At 42.1% G+C, this 6,000-nt stretch overlaps 1 protein-coding gene across 1 annotated transcript in view; it reads right to left on the minus strand.

The window, feature by feature from the left end:
• Positions 1–3,066, minus strand: part of slc6a9 (solute carrier family 6 member 9) — a 47,254-nt gene extending 44,188 nt beyond the window's left edge. The window contains exon 1 of the mRNA XM_037459480.2: positions 2,956–3,066. The gene's annotated coding sequence lies outside the window, so the exon portion shown is untranslated. The remainder of the gene's footprint in view (positions 1–2,955) is intronic.
• Positions 3,067–6,000: the final 2,934 nt, after the last annotated feature.

Below are 6,000 nucleotides of genomic sequence, written 5' to 3' on the forward strand. Positions count from 1 at the left end.
GGGCCACGTGATGCAGGCGTGAAGAATCAGGGAAAGAAACAGCCAATTGAGAAACGCATTGTGTCATCGATTCCCAACTCACCCGGCTTTGTTCCTCTACTCGTTAACGGGCTAAATTCTGGCCTAGTCGGGCTTTGTAAAACGGAAACGTAGTAGTGCGGATAAAGCAGAAGTGTCTGGGCCAGAATTATGGGATTCGTACATCCCACTTGGATGACCTAATGAATTGCCTCATTTGATTTCTATGAGGCTGCTTTTCGAGGGCAAGCACTAGATTGTAATTAAGGCAATTAAAAGGCGCTGAATACGCACAGGTTCCTTAATTAGTGGAAACATAAATTGATAAGTGACTAAACAAATGGTTTAATGGTGGTAGACTATTTTAATGGGGGTGGAAAACTACAGATTTTAAAAAACACTAATGATGTGACTCAAGGGATGACATAGGGCTGGGCAGTATACCGGTTCAAACGGTTCAACGGTTCAAACGGTAGCATTTCCGTACGGTATGAATTTCTTACATACCGTTCATACCCATGTCTTTCAGCACAATACATCATACATTCATGAATCTGACTTTGAATGGCTCAGTGCCTTCCCAGCCATTAACCTCACTGCATCACTGCGTTACTGCAGAATTTGCATGAGCAGGAAAACAAAAGCAGTCTGACCGCCTGCCTCCAACAGAAGTAGACACAGTAGCACCTGCCGAGGCGTGGGACCGGCCTTCATATCTTGGCACCGTTTGGGGAACAAGATAGCGTGCAGCTGGAAGAGGAGGTTCAGCTTGTGAGAAGCATACATACATATTTCCCAAGACCTGCAAACGATCCGTGGGAAAAAAGCTCTAACCATTCAGCTGAATGATTTTAAACTGCACTCATCTCACCTACCTAAAGACTTCAGAGTTACTCAACAACAGGAACGTGTGCAGATAGACCCCTAATGGTGCTCAAGCACCTCCCCTTTCGCCCTGAATGAGAAAAGTGCCCCTTTTGAAGGGGCCCAATTTTTTCTTCATTCATCAACATTTAAGAATAAAAATGACACTCTCATCAATTACCTGACAGGGCGTGTATTTGAATTCTTATGGAGAATTTCACCCTGATGTGCTCTGCGGCGCTCACAAGCCCCGCCCTCTGCTTAGTGCTCGTGCAGTGCTGAGCGGCTGCAGCATCAGAAAAGCAGGTAATGACGGTGTTTGTGCAATCCCCCAATGTCGTTTAGTGATAAATTAACAACATTAGCACCACTGAAAACATTACGTCGCAACTAGGCCCTGTTCACCATACGTGGTTCAACTAAATAAATAAAATGACTCATTATCCAGCTCAAATTAACGAGATAATGAACATCATGCCATCTCGGTTCCCCGAAGGCTGATCCACGCTCAAACTGTTAGTTTGAACCAGATGTCAGTCATCATGATAATCATATGTCAGAAGGCAGAAGAGTCGATCACCGAAACAAGGATTATTTGACAGTACAAAGGCAAAGATACTTAGAGTAAGGGCATTTCTGTCAGATTGAACATATTGTACATCTTTTACGTTGTTCAATCTGTACGCCATCGCAGTCAGTCCATTACGGGGGGGGGGGGCGGGGATCCTTTTCTCTCTCTCCCTCTCTCTCTCTCTAGGTGTCTTTATTCTGCTTTTTCATTGTTTGGGGAGTTTTTCCTGTGCCTATGAGAGGGTTTTGGGGCAGAGGATGTCACACGTGTAGAGACTGTAAAGCCCTCTGAGGCAAATTTGCGATACTGTGCTAAATGACCATATAGAGCTGGGAGTTTTATTATGTGTGTGTGAATCCGTGTCTGGGCGAATCAGTATATATCTATTATTCATAACCAGACATTTGATCCATTGAAGCAGTGAAATATCCAGAAGTTTATTAAGCGACAAAAAAACAACAGAACTTTACGAAGAGCACGACAGGCAGCGGCTTGTACATCGCAACATGTACAGTATGAGACCGGCTAACTCAGTTAACGACGTGCGAGGAACAGGGCACAGATCCGATGATTCCGAAAAAATAAACAAACCAAAAACGCACTAAATCCAGCATTTCAAAGCCTTGTCCAGCGGTTTACTGACGTTTGTCCTGTTTAATGACGAGAGGGAGGGATACAGACAGAAAGGCAGACAGAGAATTTAAAAGGCAGTTTTATTGTTCTACAAATAAGGGTTCACTAGTTTTGTTTAATTATTGAAATTAAAGGAAGGTCTTAAGTTGAGCTATACGACAGTCTGGTGAGGAATATGTTGGTATATTATTAGTGTAATGCTGCTCATGCTTCAACTCTATTTATTGTATTATTAATATTTTTAATTCAATGAATAATTTTGGCGATGGGCGCCCCTTTGTTTTGGCCTGCTCAACACGTTGATTTCTCACTAGGTTATTCAAGATCAAATTGAATGCTATAACAATCAACAAAAACATAATTAAAGTATCGCGTATCATTAGAAGGACAGTCAACACAACTACGTGATGTATCCAATAAGATAATGATGCAATTTCTGGGTGGTCCCCATTAAAACTATACACAGCCTATGGAAATGAACCACACTACACAAGTCTTAGAGCACAACATTACCCCCCCCCCCCCCCCTCCTAACAAGGGGGAGGCCATAGCCGGTGCCACGTGTTCCTCCCCGCTGAGATAATATAACGGCTTTACTACAACCCGCACCCCCGTCTCAACGCCTCCATCAACAACTGTCCACTTCAAAGACACGTGTTGAATGTCGGTCTTATTTTACGTGTCCTTTAGAGCTATAGGTTAATATCTTCACAACGTACAGCCCTCTACCAGTGGCCCCTTTAGGGAGTATGTTATCAAATTACGCTGCAGCGTACACTTATTTTAGAATTCAGTTAAAAAGTGGAACAAGAGAATAAAAACATTTAAAAAAAACTCTCATCCCATGCACGAGGAAGGCGTCCTCTTACCGTGAAGGTGAGCTCGTGGCTGTCGACTCTTCTTTTTATTTAAAATCCGCCAGTATCGCGCACATAGAAGTTGCATCACCTTCCGTGTCTGTACGACCCAACTACTTCTGGTTAAGCCCCGCCTTCTCCACTCCAAAACAGGCGGGAGGGGTTTGGCAACGTGTGTGCCCACACACACACACACACACGCACACACACACACACACACAACCTGTTAGTCAAACACGGTGCTGACTGTTAGTGTTAAGATGTGCCCAATTACAGTAATACCTAATTACGTTCATGAGCAATTAAGTTGTCATCCTTAACAGTTATTTGAAAATAAAAGCGAATAGTGAAAATAGCGATGCAGTGACATTAATTAAGCTAAAATATTATAAACAATTCAATCAGGGAAATACCCCCCGCATTCCATTCAACAATGCCGCAACGCTTCCTATCATGCGTGTATTTTTATGTAATATGTCGACGCGTATTCTTTTCCACGAGCGGTTGAAAAGGCGGTAATGAGTCCGTACGCGAAGCTGCAGACAGGTGTTGGCGTCTCGGTGTGTTGCCACCGCTGATGGATGAAAGGCTCCCGGCGGCCACGTATGAGATAAGAGGGGAATGTGCGGTTGGATGAGGGATGAGGGGGTTTGGGCATCGGACTTTTACCTTTTTTTGGGTGGAGGGGGGGGAGATCAGGTTGTAGGGCTGAAGGGGGGAAGGAGTACGAGGAGACACGCATGTGGGCACGGTGATGCTCGCAGACATGGGTTGAAAGGAGGGGGGTGAGGGGTTTACATATTCGCAGTAGCACAGCCCACAATCTTTTGTCACACAATCTAGCATTGCTTGGGGGAAACGTTTTACTGAAAATGTTCGTAATTTAAAGGATATATTGAAAAGAGGCACTATGAAAGGTGAGACACTTTTCATGAGCATTACTGTAATAGGAATATGAAATATAAAAAAATGATGTTTGGGTATGCAAAATAAGATTGTAAATGAATATGTCACAAAAACTGTTTGAAACTTTGAAAGCCTCCAAAGCGTTCCAAAAATGTATTTCCACTGTCATTGTTGCCTTCCAATGATGGAAGTAGTTGTTTTTCCTAAGAGTCACATTTGACATCCAACAACAAATGATATTATCCAAAGAAGAGATGTCCGGTGAGATCCCCCTTGTCACTTCTCATATTTGAAATTGTGACCAGCCGGAAGAGTAAAATGCTGCCTTCAAATGGATAATTTCTTCCGTGAAAATTGTATACTTTTATTTGGTATTATTGAATGTGTTTAGCATTAATATACACATTTTATTCTCAAGGGATAATCTCTGAATGCTTAAAGTTAACAGCATCAAAATGAAGAAGAAAAACACATGCTGAATGAGTCAGTTTAATGCGTATTATGGAATACATTAAAAAGGGTTAGAACACGTAAAGAGGTAACAGCATTTGGAAACCTTTCGAAGTGAAAGCGTCAGGACGCACTTATGCCAGCATCATATTCATTTCCTGTTACACAATGAGGTCAACAAAGAAATTCTTTGAAAACTGCAAGGTTTTCAGAAGGCTTCACTGTTGTTTCATCTCTTTCATTTTTATCGTCAGTCTGCAGCCGCACTTCGACACATTCTACGAGTTCTAATTAAATGTCAGACAACGGAGCAGGTGGTATTTTCACAGATAAGAAAGATAAGTGTTTGCCGGAAAAAACAGTGCATCGAAGGTTACGTAAAATCATCAAAAGGGGCCTAAAATGGCAAGTGCAGGCCAAATACTTTATTATTTTGTCTAAAACCAAGTTTTGTTATACAGTTTTTCTCGATTGTTTACACACAAATCCTGGTACTTGACACACAATGACCACAACATTTAACTCATGCACCAAACCCCTGAACCAAATCTGCTTTCCCATGTGACGAGTCAGTGTGCATAGTAGGGCAATTGACTTTAGAATTTTGAATGACAGTGTTTTTCTTGTGAAAACAAAATATTCTTCATGAATATGTCACGGTTTGGTCTCTCTTCCTGTTTTAGTTTGAAGTTTCATGTTCCTTGTGGTCTTGGGTTAACTTCACTTCCTGCCTTGTCCTGTGATTGCCTGAGTGTTTCCACCTGTGTCCAATCACCTGCACCTCCCTTGTGTATTTAAGCCCCGTGTGCCTGTTGTCCCGTGTCGCGTCATTGTCTAAATGTCACTCGTCGTTGGTGCACAGTCTCTGGTGAGTTTTTGGTTTTGAATAAAGAGCACGTCAGAAGAACCTGCATTTGAGTCCTGCTTCCGCCTGCACCTGCACGCAATCCAGGACAGAATATTGTACAGAGAATGCAGAGATTTGTGTGTAGTGTTTTGAAAAAAGTGTGTTTTAGAACTGCAATTTGAGTGTAAAGCAAGAATTGTGCTTGTAGTTTAGCAGAATTGGTTCAGGGGGTTGGTGCATGCGTTACATGTTGTGGTCATTGTATGTCAAGTACCAGTATTTGTGTGTAAACAATCAAGAAAAACTGTAAAAGCATGTGCTAATCTTAGAGAGCAACCTGTATTCACTGCTAACCAGAGCTTTTCCTGGCGCATTTCTGTAACCTTACAGGTAATAGTTTAGTGAGTGGCATGAGGAGACAATGTCCTCTTATGTTCAAGGATAATATATTGTCATTGTGCATCACAGGGTTGCACAACAAAGTGAATTGTGGCCTATTTTTAACAGAAGACAAAAATTTAAGACCAATCAAACTCCGTATCTATCAGTATGTCAGTATGTTATGTCCATGCCCATGTTAAAATTAAAGTCATACTGCCCCTTTTAAATTCTGTAAATTCTGCTTAGAATTTTTAAGCGCAGTTTGACTTCTAACCCAGTGACAGTTGACAAAACCCAGAATCCCTTGGGTTAGGTACACAAGGCTTCAAAGGGCCACGCATAGCTCGGGCACCTTGACAACACACTCGAGCACCCGAAACTGAATACTAATCCATCCGCCTGTGGTCCGCCAAAGTTAACTTTGGTTGGAATACGCAATATTGACTTGGCTGCAGTTAAAAAGAATATCTAAA

Source organism: Pungitius pungitius, chromosome 15 (genome assembly GCF_949316345.1).
Source record: "Pungitius pungitius chromosome 15, fPunPun2.1, whole genome shotgun sequence".
Lineage (NCBI taxonomy): Eukaryota > Metazoa > Chordata > Actinopteri > Perciformes > Gasterosteidae > Pungitius > Pungitius pungitius.